At 39.8% G+C, this 15,475-nt stretch overlaps 1 protein-coding gene across 1 annotated transcript in view; it reads right to left on the bottom strand.

Moving 5' to 3' along the window:
- Positions 1-15,475, bottom strand: part of MCU (mitochondrial calcium uniporter) — a 236,815-nt gene that overhangs the window by 112,096 nt on the left and 109,244 nt on the right. The gene's annotated exons all lie outside the window — the stretch shown is intronic.

Below are 15,475 nucleotides of genomic sequence, written 5' to 3'. Positions count from 1 at the left end.
AAATTATGAGAGAGCAGGGCTTAAAAGGGACTAGTGGAAATATAAAGGGAAATTAGGAATCCTGAAGATTAACTTTACCGAACTTACATCTGAGGGAAAGGGGTGAAAAGACAAGCTAAGCTCTTGTGTGTCAAATATGGTTTAATCTCACTTTATCTAGATGTAGTATAAAAATGGAGCAGTTCCTCCTAAAGTACAATGAAAAAAATCAGAGTGAGCTCAAGCAAGATGATTAGGTATAAAGTGATATAAAGCTGGCATTATAAATTCTTATAAACTCCTATACTTACGTGACAAGAAGCTAATTTCTTACCTCTAAGCACATCAGAGAACCTATAGACATTTTCAGTCACCTCATATGCATGTGAAAGCTGGACAATGAATAAGGAAGACCAAAGGGGAATTGACACATTTGAATTATGGTGTTGACAAAGACTATTGAATACACCATGGACTGTCAGAGGAATGAACAGGTCTGCCTTGGAAGAAGTACAGCTAGAATGCTCCACAGAAGCAAGAATGGTGAGATTTCTCACCTACTTTGGATATGTTGTCTGGAGGGAGCAGTCTCTTGAGACATCATGCTTAGGAAAGTGGAGGGTCAGCAAAAAAAGAATGACCCTCAACAAGATGGACTGCAGTAGCTGCAGCAATGGGTTCAAACATGGCAGTGATTGTGAGGAAGGTATAGGACTGGGAAGTGTTTCATTATGTTGTGCGCAGGGTCTCTATGAGTCGGAACCAACTTGATGGCACCTAACAACAAATAACAGTGCTTAAGTGCCAAATAAGAGATAAACTCAATGCAAATTTATACAACCAAGAGAAACTAAATTCTCTATGATGGAAGAGTGCTGTGGACTGGAGTGGCCAGAGACGGCTTCTTAGAGGTGGGACCTCAGCTGCATCTGGAAGGATATATTATTTTATAAGGTGCAGGGGCAGCAGACTTGTCTTTCAAATAATGTTTTGTTTAGTTTAATATGAAAATAATTTTATACTGCATTATTAAGCAGATAAAAAAATTTATCCTTTAAAGCTTGAGATTAAAACATGGGTCTTTGAAAAGCTCTCTTTCCCCCTACATAACTTTTCTTTGCTATTTGAAGTTCAGGATATACAGATTTATAAGGGAGAATGGAAAAGCACAAATTTGGTGATTTGTACAAGAACAAGTGCCAGGAGAAATATCTACAACTTCAAATTTGCAATATTCTACCAGGGAATGAATGTTTCCAGGAGGGCTGTATTTAGCGAGAAAACTGGGAAAGCATGTTTTTGTGCTTCAAAATTATTTAATCCCAACAAATCTATGAATTAGTAACTATTATCCCATTTCTTCCAGTGAGAAAACTGAGACCCAGAGAGGTCACAAAGCTAAGAATCTGCATAACCATTGGATATAGCTGATGCTAAAACTCAGCTTTTTCTATTATATTTGATTCATTTTTAGGTAGCAAAAATAGTGGCTGCTCACTCAATTTTGTTATGTTCAAATCCAACACAAAACAAGGATTTAAAAAAAAAAAACTCAAAACTCCATCAACAGCTTGCCAGAATGACATTAACTGAACTGGGTGACATCGCTGAACACTGATCCTACGTGCAATTAAATGATCTGGACAGCAAACCAGTCCTATTCTTGAACTTTTACTGCATAGCTTAATACTTCATTTAATACTTTCTTATCTACTTCCTCTTCTACGGACAAGTTTCACCTCCTCAAATTGGTTAGAAGCACCTGGCAGGCAAGGTTACCTTATTTTTCTTCAGAATCTCTAAAGTGCCCAATTCATTCCTACAGTATGTATCCAATAAGCACCTATTAATCAAGAGTGGCTGAGCAATGCTCCTCTGATTTCTATATAAATCCTCTTTCCATAAGGGCTCCCTATGCACCCATTTCTATCATTACAATGACAACTGACATAAAGTAAAACAAGTGGCTACACATACATGATAATGTTTTTCCTAAAAATTAAACCAAGGTCTTCAGGGGACCAAAAACCAAACCAAACCCAGTGCCATCGAGTCGATTCCGGCTCATAGCAACCCTATGGGACAGAGTAGAACCGCCCTATAGAGTTTCCAAGGAGCGCCTGGCAGATTCGAACTGCCGACCCTTTGGTTTGCAGCCATAGCACTTAACCACTACACCACCAGGGTTTCCCTTTAGGGGACATCTAAGTCAATTGGCATAATAAAATCTATTAAGAAAACATTCTGCATCCCACTTTGGAAAGTGGCGTCTGGGGTCTTAAACGCTTGCAAGTGGCCATCTAAGATGCATTGATTGGTCTCAACCCACCTGGAGCAAGGAAGAATGAAGAACACCAAAGATCCAAGGTAATTACGAGCCCAAGAGACAGAAAGGACCACATGAACCAGAGACTATATCAGCCTGAGACCAGAAGAACTGGATGGTGCCCAGCTACAACTGATGACTGCCCTGACAGAGAACCCGTGAGGGAGCAGGAGAACAGTGGGATGTAGACTCAAAATTCTCGTAAAAAGACCAGATTTAATGGTCATATTGGGACCAGAAGGACCCCAGGGGTCACGGCCCCAGACCTTCTGTTAGCCCAAGACAGGAACCATTTCCGGGGCTAACTCTTCAGATAGGGATTGGACTGGAATATGGGATGGAAAACGATACTGGTGAAGAAGTGGCTTCTTCGATCAAGTAGACACAGGAGCCTGTGTTGGCATCTCCTGTCTGGAGGGGAGATGAGAGGGCAGAGGGGGCAGAAGCTGCCCGAATGGACATGAAGAGAGAGAGTGGAGGGAAGGAGTGTGCTGTCTCATTAGGGGGAGAGCAACTAGGAGTGTATAGCAAGGTGCGTACAAATTTTTGTATGAGAGACTGGATTTGTAAACTTTCACTTAAAGCACAATAAAAATTAAAAAAAAAAAAAGTTTAAGCATACGGTTACCACATGATCCAGCAATTCTACTCGTACATATACATACTCAAATTAAAAAAAGAAAAAAATGCCCATGCAAAACCTTGTACAAGAATGCTCATGGCAACATTATTGTAACAGCCCGAAACTGGAAATAACTGAAATGTCCATCAAATGATGAACACATAAACAAAATGGGCTGTATCTGTCCAAAGAAATATTATTTGGCGATAAAAGGCTACGACATGGGTAAACCTTAAAAATATGTTTAGTGAATAATCCAGTCATAAAAGGTCACATGTTGAATAACTGCACTGATATAAAATATCCAGAAGGGGCAAATCCATAGAGACAGAAAGTAGATTAACGTTGCCTAGAGATGGAGGTCCTGCGGAGAAACAGTGGGTGGTCGCTTACGGGTACACAGTTACTTTTTGCGGTAATGAAAATGTTCTAATATTGATTTTGATTATGGCTACACATACTAAAAAACCATTGAAATGTACACGTTAAATGGGTGAATTGTATGGTATGTGAATCACATCTCAATAAAGCTGTTATATTTAAAAAAAAAAAAAAGTGAAAAAGAAAATTAAACCAAGGTCAAAACCACTGTTCCTGAAGGATCCTACTAAAGACAAGGGTCAGATATAAGGCAAGCCCTTCTTTCCATGAAATGATCCAGGAGGAGAATTTTAGATAAACACTAAAAAGTGAACAAAACTGCAATTCTAGACTATATGCCAACACACAAAAGAAGCTCATTTCAAGCCGTCAGATGAATGCCTCCTCAACAAGCATGACTCCCTAGAACATATTTGGCTATTTTATAGTCTGTTTCCTCAATCTGCCACTAACCACGACAATCAGAGAGTGTTTTTGGACATTGGGGTACATTCCTACTATGTACATATTATAAAACTCTAAAATGTGTTTTGGAAATGTACTTCTAGTCCCTGCATACCACAGACAAGTTTATAAGCCTAAACATAGGGGCTGGGGGAGCGGCAGGAGTGGAGGTGGAGAGGGTTGGAGAGAGAGACAGGTGGGAAAGAAAGTTGTAGCTTCAGTAAGTACACACCACTGACCTTGCTGCAGAGACACCAAGGTTACTGGAACTGCTGGCAGTAGCCCCGCCAGGCTTGTCTGGGGCAGCCCCCACGACCGTTTGCTTTGCCGACTGTGTGATATATGTGAAAACTGGTGAGACTGTCGATTCATGAAACCACATCTGCATGCTAAATATCTAGAGGCAGGAAGAGCCCTGGGTAAAGGAAGAAAGGAGCAATCCCTGTACTATCGGGGATCCTGGGTCTCTTGACAGCAGCAAGATCCTGCTTGGATAGCTCTATCAAGCAGTATTCCCTGTGTCTTTTTTGCTCCTCTCCCCAACAAGGTCACTATCATTTTACAGTTGAAAATGTATCAGCTTTTAGGAATTTCCCAAAATCCTCTGGGTAGGAGGGATCCCCACACCCAAGCCCATGAAAAGGCAAAACTGCTCCGCAGTACACTTCAGCCAAGAGGCAAAGTGCACAGCCAGCCCTCACCCACATGCCCACGCCCACGCCCACCTAGGGCACAGGCTTTCCCCAGCACTCTGTACTGAAACGAGGAGACAGCCTCTGTGCCGCCCTGCACAGTGCCACATTAACATTTACGGGAGCTACTGGGTGCACAGACGGCTTCTCCTGACAGACAAGGACATCCAGAGAACTAATCCCCGCCAACGATTGCTTTGTGGGACTTTCTGTCCTTCTTAGATATACGCAGTACGCATCAAGCTTACTTAAATCTATTCTTTAACCTCTCCTAAACCTGTACGTACCAATTAAAAATTGCACTTACCTTCAACAAAACGCTCAGGAAAATCACACACGGCTACAGTTAGCTTGATTTTAAGTAAATAAATCACACTTACATTAGCTTTAAAATCAAAATTACCATCTGCATAAGAGGCATGCTTCCAAGAGATTTATTACGAAGACAAAGCAACATTTTCAAAATGTGTTAGCATTAATTTGGCAGGATCTGAAAAAACAAAAGTGCCTGCACTTCCCTTTTAATCAAATTCAAAGCAAACACCTCTCTAACTCTCGTCGTCTTCTGGGAAATTCTAACCCCTCATAAAAAAAAAAAAAAAAAAAAAAAACATGGATCCAGGTAAATGGGCTACTCAACCTCACAGCGGAACATGAAGGGTTAAGCAAGGAGCTCCAGTGCCCAGTCCTCCCCTGGCTTCCTTTGGCTGGAGCAGCAGGGTTAATTATGTGGAACACCAAAAAGGTACAATAATTGGATACTGACTTCTTGGGGCTGGTAAATTTCAGTAATGCCTATGGCTCTGGACCTATGCTTTTGCTTAACCTGTTTTTGAAATTGAAGAGTCGAGGACAAAGTAAATTAATTTGAAAAAAAAAAGAAGAAGAAGAAGAAGAAAGAAACATTTAAACATTTGGGACTGACCATGGCACAATCCTTCCCACATACATTTGATTTTAGGGACTTGTCACATTATGTACCCCCTTCCGCCCCCATGTGTTTTTCTTGGCATGCTCTCAACTCTCTTCCTTCCTTTAGAAAATAAACAGTACTTGCTGGATAAAGAAGCCCCCCTCCAAAAGCCTTTCTTCCTCTTGCCAGGCTTAAATTGACATGGTTTTTCCGCAGAAGAAAACAGGCTAGAAATCCCAACAGTGTCTCACTAAACAAGCTCTCCTACGAGGATTCATACAGTCTGCAAAGCCTCTGAGATGCCAGAGGCAGACTTAAATGAGAGGCATGTGGCAATTCTATACCTGAGTCCAAAATGCATCCCCCTCAAGGAGCCACTAGTTTTACTTTATATTTTCTCCTCAATTAGTGTCCTAAAATGATCAGCATCACGCTTGTTTTGGACTTCTGGGGGTGCGGTGGGGAGGGGGGAAGAAATGGGAGGGAACGAAAAAGCAAAATCTAGTCCTTCAAAATAGCTGGAGGGTCTACACAGGATGCACCCAGATGATGCACCCTGCCAAACAATAAAATCAACAGAAAATATTCCACACACTGCCACTCTGTAGCCTAGGTGCAGCATGTGCAATGCAGTAGTTTCATTCAAATTGTCTGATGAAGTGTTTAGGGCAGATATTGATTATGCTTAGAGTGCATTCAGCATAAAGGTCAGACCAATTGAGTTACTGTTTCCTTTTTTATGGCTGGGAACTCCCTTCACGCTTTTCTACAGAACTGTAGGCTGCAAATTGATCGGGTATGTCTTAGTGGAAGGAGGGTTCAGTGACAGACACCACCAGTCAAAAATATTTGCTAAATTCCTTGGATTCTTGACCATTCCTATGGTTTGCTTTAAAGTTCAAGGGCTAGCATCTTGTATGCTACTACAGGACGTTGGCTCACGGTTAGACAGCTGCACTAAAGTCATGATAACTTATGCTGCTCCTGGCTTTGCTGCCTACCAGACAAGGCACAAATCATGCGTGAGCCTCATACACAAGGAACTTACAAACTAGTAAGGGAGACAAGACACACGTCCTTGTAAAATTAAATTAAAAAAAAAAAAAAGATTAAACTGTGTTCTATAGAAGAAACAGAGATTCAGTTAGGCCGTAAAGGACAGGTAGGATTTAGATAAATGGAAAAATACAAGAGAGTATATTTGGAAGTGCATGAGTGAAGGAATACACAGAGTGTGAAAGTAAGAACGTACCAAGTACGCTCCAAGTGGAAATGGACCAGTTTTAGAAGCGCTACCGCTCTACCAGTATGCCACAAAGGAGCTTTCAGGCTGGCTGAGAAGGGATATGGCATTCTTTCATATTGCCAATTCGTGGGTTCATGCCAATTTATGAGTTCCTCCCAACTGACCGTGTGGGCAAGGTATTTTTTTGTGAAATCAGCAACAGTGAAGAAGATACCGGGATGGAGTGGGGAGAATCAGGATCCAGGAACTGCAGAGAGGAGCCTATAGGGTCCTGGCAGCCCTCACAGGTTTTATAGAAGTGACCGCAAATATTTGATTGGAGGATGAAGGGGAGTGTCCCCTTTTCACAGGTTATGCATAGCCACAATCCCAGTGTCACTGTTCTGTTAGCATTGACCGTTTGGATCTTGCATCAAGATCTTGCCACTAAGATGAGTTCCAGGGTTATTATCCATTTGGCCAAGTTGTAGACCTTAAATATACCACAGCAACCAAGAGAAGGAGAAGACCACGAAAGAACTGACATGAAAGTAGGTACCTGTTTATCTGAAATGTGTTTGGGAATGGCACAGCTCGTCATTCTCACTCTTCACCCAGGAATTAGCTCAGGCTAAGCTCTCACATTTAGGTCGCAACTGATTCCCAGGAAAACAAAACATCTGCTTACGTACAACCACACGACCATCTGTTTCTGAAAACAGCAATAAATACCCAAACCCCCAAGGCCTAGTTTGGATGATAAATAGAATGAATGGATGATGCCTCACACATAGTACATTTTGTGTCTTTTTTGCCTTTGGGAATCCTTGCCACCTATAAGCTGACTAGCCTTAAGTTGACTTCGGCTCCACAATAACTCATTTAAAATTAATAACTTGAGGAACTGACCACCACTTCTGAGACAGCGCAAGCACGGAACAGGGGCCTGACCCTCTGGGGCAATCTCTACCCAGCCAGCACACACAGTCAACGTGCCCCTCGGGAATCTCAGATAAAACAGTCATCCCAAGCAAGATAAGTACTTTGTCTATATTCCGGAGTGCTACTCTCTCCTATTTATCTGAACCCTCCCCTCCCCTTCCCAGGCGGCTTCAGTAACATTGGAATTTCCTGAGCCAGACAGAGAAGTGCACTGTGGTTTTTCTTTCCTTTTTTTTTTTTTTGGTCTTTTCCTAACCCATTCTCCTGGCCTGAGAGAAGCAGCTACAAAAAACCCAGGGACCAAAAATCCTTCCCTAATTGGACTAAAAACAGAACCAGCTCCAGCCAAACATATGTGATCCACAGTCTTGGGCTTTCATCCCTACAGGGAACAAGGTGGCTATTATAATGCAAAGGCATTTTTGATAGGGATCTGCCTGTAATTGTTTTAGCGGATTACTGGAAAGACAAGTTTCCCAGGTCTGATATCGCTGCTTATTCAACAGAGCCCTCACTGACCCACAATACGGAACTGAGGGCTGAAGCTCCCCCCAGACCACCTAGCCTCCTGCCTTAGGGGTCTAAGGAGGGTGACACCTACCAATCTGAAGAGGTACTTGCATTGGGGGCCTAAGGTACAGCTGTAGAGCCAACCCACCAAGGTGCCTTAGGAATAGATACACACCTACCTCACTGGCACTTGGGGGAAGCCTGTCAGCATCCTGCCCCCCCTGGAGTGTGAATCCCTGCTGCTACTAGAATCTGGTGCACACAACTATCACCACTACTTCTCGAGGTGGATAGGTGTTAGGGTGCACCACACACTTGATGACCCAAAATCAGATTCTACTCAAGAATAGTGACTGGACTCTTAGGCTTATATATCTGGTAACAGCCCAAACCAGCTGGTAATAGGACATAAGTGATTCAAGGGCTACAACTATCAAGACAGCGCAACCTAGTAACCCATCTACGTATACTGAAAGAAAACAAAACAAGATAAGACTCAGTCAGCAAATATAGAATAAATGACTACAATATCTTAGAGATGGCTCAGAGACAGCAGTCAACATCAAACCACATAAAGAAGCAGACCACGATTGCTTCTACAACTCCCCAAACTAAAGAACCAAAATCTTTCCCAAATGAAGATACAATCCGGGAATTGCCAGAAGCAGAATATAAAAAACTAATTTACAGAATGCTTCAAGACATCAGGGATGACCTCAGAAATGAAATAAGGCAATCTACAGAAAAAGCCAAGGAACACACTGATAAAGCAGTTGAAGAACTCAAAAGGATTATTCAAGAACATAGTGGAAAAATTAATAAGTTGCAAGAATCCATAGAGAGACAGCATTCAGAAATCCAAAAGATTAACAATAAAATGACAGAATTAGACAACACAATAGGAAGTCAGAGGAGCAGGCTCGAGCAATTGGAATGCAGGGTGGGGGATCTGGAGGACAAGGGAATTGACACCAATGTAGCTGGAAAAAATCAGATAAAAGAATTTAAAAAAATGAAGAAACCCTAAGAATCATGTGGGAATCTATCAAGAAGAATAACTTGCATGTGATTGGAGTCCCAGAACAGGGAGGGATAACAGAAAATACAGAGAGAATAGTTGAAGATCTGTTGGCAGAAAACTTCCCTGACATCATGGAAGACGAAAGGATATCTATCCAAGATGCTCATCGAACCCCATTTAAGATTGATCCAGAAAGAAAATCACCAAGACATATTATCATCAAACTTGCCAAAACCAAAGATAAAGAGAAAATTTTAAAAGCAGCCAGGGATAAAAGAAAGGTCTCCTACAAAGGAGAATCAATAAGAATAAGTTCAGACTACTCAGCAGAAACCTTGCAGTCAAGAAGGCAATGGGATGACATATATAGAGCACTGAAGGAGAATAATTGCCAGCCAAGGATCATACATCCAGCAAAACTCTCTCTAAAATATGAAGGCGAAATTAAGATATTTACAGATAAACACAAGCTTAGAGAATTTGCAAAAACCAAACCAAAGCTACAAGAAATACTAAAGGAAATTGTTTGCTCAGAAAACCAATAACATCAGATACCAGCACCACACAAGGTCACAGAACAGAACATTCTGATATCAACTCAAATAGGGAAATCACAAAAACAAATTAAGATTAATTAAAAAAAAAATGCTCAAAACAGGGAAATCATTGAAGTCAGTATGTAAAAGATCACAATAATCAAAAAGAGGGACTAAATACAGGTGGCATAGAACTGCCATATGGAGAGGGATACAAGGCGATATAGGACAATACAAGTTAGGTTTTTACTTAGAAAAATAGGGGTAAATATTAAGGTAACCACAAAGAGGTATAACAACTCCACAACTCAAAATAAAAACCAAGAAAAACATAACAACTCAGCAAACATAAAGTCAAATACTATGAAAATGAGGAACACACAATTTACAAAGAAAAACTCCTCACCACAAAAAAGTAAGTGGAAAAATGAAGTTGTCAACAACACACATAAAAAGGCATCAAAATGACAACACTAAACACATACTTATCTGTAATTACGCTGAATGTAAATGGACTAAACACACCAATAAAGAGACAGAGAGTCTCAGACTGGATAAAGAAACACGATCCGTCTGTATGCTGCCTACAAGAGACACACCTTAGACTTAGAGACACAAACAAACTAAAACTCAAAGGATGGAAAAAAATATATCAAGCAAACAATAAGCAAAAAAGAGCAGGAGTAGCAATATTAATTTCTGACAAAATAGACTTTTAAGTTAAATCCACCACAAAGGATAAAGAAGGACACTACATAATGATTAAAGGGACAATTGACAAGGAAGATATAACCATATTAAATATTTATGCACCCAATGACAGGGCTGCAAGATGCATAAAACAAACTTTAACAGAACTGAAAAGTGAGATAGACACCTCCACAATTATAGTAGGAGACTTCAACACACCACTTTCGGAGAAAGACAGGACTTCCACTAAGAAGCTCAAGAGAGACACAGAAGATCTAATTGCTATAAACAACCAACGTGACCTCACAGACTTATACAGAACACTCCACCCAACTGCTGCAAAGTATAGTTTTTTTTCTAGCGCACATGGAACATTCTCTAGAATAGACCGCATATTAGGTCATAAAACAAACCTTTGCAGAATCTAAAACATCGAAATATTAAAATTAATAACTCTAAGAAACTGGGGAGGCTGTATCAGAGAGCAAAGTGTCAGAGGCAAAGTAAGCCAGGAGGAAAACAACTGGAAAGCTTGCAGCCTGGGATAAGGATATAATCCGTTTATACACCTAAACAGAGAGGTCCCTACTGGCTCCAGGTAGCCTCAGTCTCAGTTAAGTTCTTGTCTGCAAACTTCTTGCCTGATAAATTGAACATATCTTCCCTGGTTGTCAATGACAAGATAGTAAACTCATATTCAATAATATCCCCTATCTAACATTCTCTCCATGCTACCATCCCCCCTCACCCCAGTCCAATGTTACAAATCTTAAAATTATATTAAGATGGTAAGCATACCCAGAAGTAAATGAATAAACTGTTAATTGAATTACAGTCTCTACATTTCAGTCAGTGGTCTGCCCAATTAAGTGGGTATCGCAATGTTAACAAATTAAAATATTATTCTGTGTTTTACTGTATTTGTGCTATGTTACATTTGAAAAAAATTTTAAATTCTTTAAGAGCCCCTTTCCCATCTAAAACTTCATTTGATTCTTAAAATAAGCCTCTGAGTGTGAGGAAGGTATTAACATAGGAGAAAACCAGAGATGTGGTTGGGCATGGTAAAACCCAACCTTCACTATTCCAGGTTTTATTTCTAGACCTTTCCAGATGAAGGAAGGGATGGGAAGAAGAGCAGGAGTGAAGTTCTTTCCATCTAAAACAAATATCCTCACGCTTCTGCTATTTTGAGATAATGCTAAATTCATTCTAACAAATGAGGACAAAAACATTTTCCTCTTCACTTCCCCATTCATCCACCACACACACAACACAAACACACAATATTTAACAACCTATTTTTTAGAATATTACTTTCAATGAACTGGCAAACTTTTTTCTTTCTTAATTTTATTGTACTTTAGGTGAAAGTTTACAGTGAAAATTAGTTTTGCTTTCAAAAATGTACACACAAATTTTTTTGTGACATTGGCTGCAATCCTCACATTGTGTTGACACTCTCCCCTTTCCCTTTCCACTCCGAGTTCCCTGTATCCATTTGTCCAGTTTTCCCGTCCCTTCCTGTCTTCCCATCTTTGCTTTTGAGCGGGTGTTGCCCATTTGGTCTCACATACTTGATTGAACTAAGAAGCACGTTCCTCACCTATGTTATTGTTTGTTTTATAGGTCTGTCTAATCTTTGGTTGAAAGGTGGACTTTGGGAGTGGATTCAGTTTTGAGTTAGCAGAGTGTCTGGAGCCACAGTCTCAGGGGTTCCTCTAGCCTTTGTCCAACCAGTAAGTCTGGTTTTTTTGGGGGGGAGGGAATTAAGAGTTTTGTTCTACATTTTTCTCCCACTCTATCCAGGACCCTCAATTGTGACCCGTCAGAGCAGTCGGTGGTGCTGGCTGGGCACCATTTAGTTCTTCCGGGCTCAGGGTAGTGGAGGTTGTGGTTCATATAGTCCATCAGTCCTTTGGACTAATATTTTCCTTGTGTCTTTGGTTTTGTTCATTCTCCTTTGCTCTGGACAGGATAGAACCAATAGATAGATCTTAGATGGCCGTGTGCAAACTTTTAAGACCTCAGACAGTACTCACTAAAGTAGAATGTAGAACATTGTCTTTATGACTATGTTATGCCAACTCACCTAGACATCCCCCAAGATAATGAACTGGCAAACTTTTAATTTCTATTTCCTTCTTCCACCGTTACTTTTTATAACACTTTTACTGAGATATAGTTTATATATCATAAAATTCACCCTTTTAAAGTATACAATGCAGTGGTTTTTAGTATATCTATACAGTTGTGCGACCATCACCGTTACCTAGTTCCGGAATGTTTTCATCACCCCAAAAAGAAACTGCATAACCCTCAGTAGTCACTCTCCACTCCCCTCTACCTCTAGCCCTTGGCAGCTACTTTCTGTCTTTAAGGACTAGCCTATTCTGAACATTTCATACAAATGGAATCATGAAATATGTGATATTTTGTGATTGGCTTCTTTCAATTATAATATTGTCAAGGTTCATCCATATTATATATAGCATGTATCAGAACTTCATTCCTTTTTACTGCCCAATAAATATTCCATTGTATGGGTACACCCCATTTTGTTAATCCATTCATTAGCTGATGACCGTTTGGGTTGTTTTACTTTTTGGCTATTGTGAATACTGTTGCTATGAACATTCATTTCCAAGTTTTGTGTGGATATACGTTTCAATTCTCTTGGCTATAGGCCTAGGAGTGGAATGTATCGATCATATGCTAACTTTATGTTTAACTTTTTGAAAAACCGTTTGTTTTCCAAAACAGCCGTATCATTTTACAATTCCACCAACATTGTATGAGGGTTTCCATTTCTCCACATTCTCACCAACACCTGTTTTCATCCGACTTTTTGATTCTAGCTATCCTGGTATATATGGAGTTGTATCTCACTGTGGTTTTGAATTGTATTTCCCCAATGACTAATTATGCTGAACATCATTTTACATGCTTTTATATCATTCATAGATCTTCTTTGAAGAAATGTCGACTCACATCTTTTGCTCATTTTTTAAATTGGGTTGTCTTTTTATTATTCAGTTGTAAAAGCCCCTTATATTTTCTAGATGCAAGTCCTTTACTAGGGATAACGATACACAAATATTTTCTCCCATTTTGTGGGCTGTTTTTCAATCTTCCTCGATGGTATTATTTGCAGCACCAAAGTTTTAAACTTTGATAAGTCCAATTTATCTCTTTTTTCCTTTGTTACTTGTGCTCCTGGGGTCATATCTAAGAGACCACTGATGAATCCAAAGTCACAAAGATTTTCACCTAAGAGTTTTATAGTTTTAGCTCTTACGCTTAGATCTTTGATCCACTGTGAGTTAATTTTTGTATATGGTGTGAGGAAGAGTTCAATTTCATTCCTGTCTCAGCACCATTGCTGAAGAGGTTTTTCTTTCTCCCGTTGAATGGTCTTGGCACCCCTGCCGAAAATCAACTGACCATAGATGTAAGGCTTTATTGTTGGACTCTCGATTCTATCCCATTGATCTATATGTCTATCCTTATGCCAGTTCTATATGTCTTGATTACTATTGCTTTGTAATAAGTTTGGAAATCAGGAACTGTGACTCCCTTACAACACGTGCCCAGCTTTGACTGTTATTTCCCTCAAGGCATCTCATCTGCCACTTCCGCTATGTGAGTGTCAGGTAACAAATCCTGGTTTGGATAATGACAACACAAGACAGGTATGCCATGAAGGAATGGAAAAATAAGCAGGCCCAACAGATTTTCTTCTTGTAAAGCGTAGGTTAAAAGCCTGAATGAGATCACGGCACTCTTGAAGTAAAACAACTTGTTTCACTAGAATAGCACGTCAAGAGTAGAGAGCAGATTCTTCCCCCGGTCCCTTCACCAATTTGGGAAATCACATAGAGGAATATTTTTCTCACAAACCTGCACTGTCCCTTCTTTTCCTTCTTTCAGGAAATGGTCCTATCATTTAGTTGTTATAAACTTGAATATCGTTCTCAATTCCTACCTCTGTCCTTCATTCAGTCACCAAATTCTGTGGCTACTGCCTCCTAAATATCTGTTGAATCCATCTATTTCGCTACATCTCCAAGTCTGGACTGCAATCAGTCTGCTCTCCCTACCTCTGATCTATCCTCTACAACATAAGCAAAATTATCTTCCTAAAATGCAAATATTTCCTTGTCACTCCCCTGTTTAAAATCCATTTCATTAGCTTTAAGAATTTAAAACATTCCGAATATTTAAAGGGTAGGAAAAAAGCTGTAAGAGCTATCCTTGAGTTGGGTGTCACAGGTGTATACTTGGGAAAAAGTCCAAAAGAAAAGCTATGGATTAGTAAAATGCCGGAAGAAAGAGAACAGCAGCTGCAGGGGCCAGGCCGCAATTTAAGCCAATGCTAAAATTAAAGGTGACACAGTAACTATTTTAGAAATGAGTAAATTGCCTTTGTGGCACATTCAAAATATAGTGTTACTTCACGCAATCATTTTCATTAGATTTTCAATTCAACAAATACTTAATAGAGCTTCTACTCTATGGAAGCCACTGGGTTACCCTCTTATTTCCAGTAAGGCTCTATTCCAAAGATTTGTTATGATTCTACCTTCCCAACAGCCTAACCCCAAGACAATAACCTCTCTACTTTCATTTAAAAACAGAGTTATAAAGTATTTATGGATAGAATAATATAATATCTTAGATATGCTTTAAAATAATTCTGGGACAGGAGACGATGGGGAAAGGGAAAAGAAAATGAGATGGAAAAAACATTCACACGTTGAAGCTGGTTAATGGGTACATCAGGGCTCGTGGGTTAATTATACTGTTCTTTTTACTTTGTGTAGTTTTGAAAATTTTCTATAATAAAGAGTAAAACAAATAAACAAAAACTATAAAAAAAGACTGGCTCAGTGCTAAAATACAATGCCTTTCTTGTTCAGTAAGGTCTCCTACAAGATAAGTAGGGAGATTTTCATACCTCAGGTATTGCTTTGCTATGATTTTGAACCACTACTGGAAAGGTTAATCTTTCAAATTCAGTTGTGAGCAGAAGAATTTATATACTAAAAAGTTAAAGAAGCTGTAAAACAAATCAAATAAGGGTTAATTCTCTTAAGTGACAATTTTTGCAGCAAAGATATAGAAACCACATTTGCTTTCAAATTCATAGCCAGTGTGTACTCAAGAAAACTTGAGTAGCATTATACTTTCATTC

This window comes from Loxodonta africana, chromosome 16 (assembly GCF_030014295.1).
Source record: "Loxodonta africana isolate mLoxAfr1 chromosome 16, mLoxAfr1.hap2, whole genome shotgun sequence".
NCBI classification, from domain to species: domain Eukaryota; kingdom Metazoa; phylum Chordata; class Mammalia; order Proboscidea; family Elephantidae; genus Loxodonta; species Loxodonta africana.
Note: the sequence above shows the minus strand (reverse complement) of the source record. Positions and strands in the feature narration are given on the sequence as shown.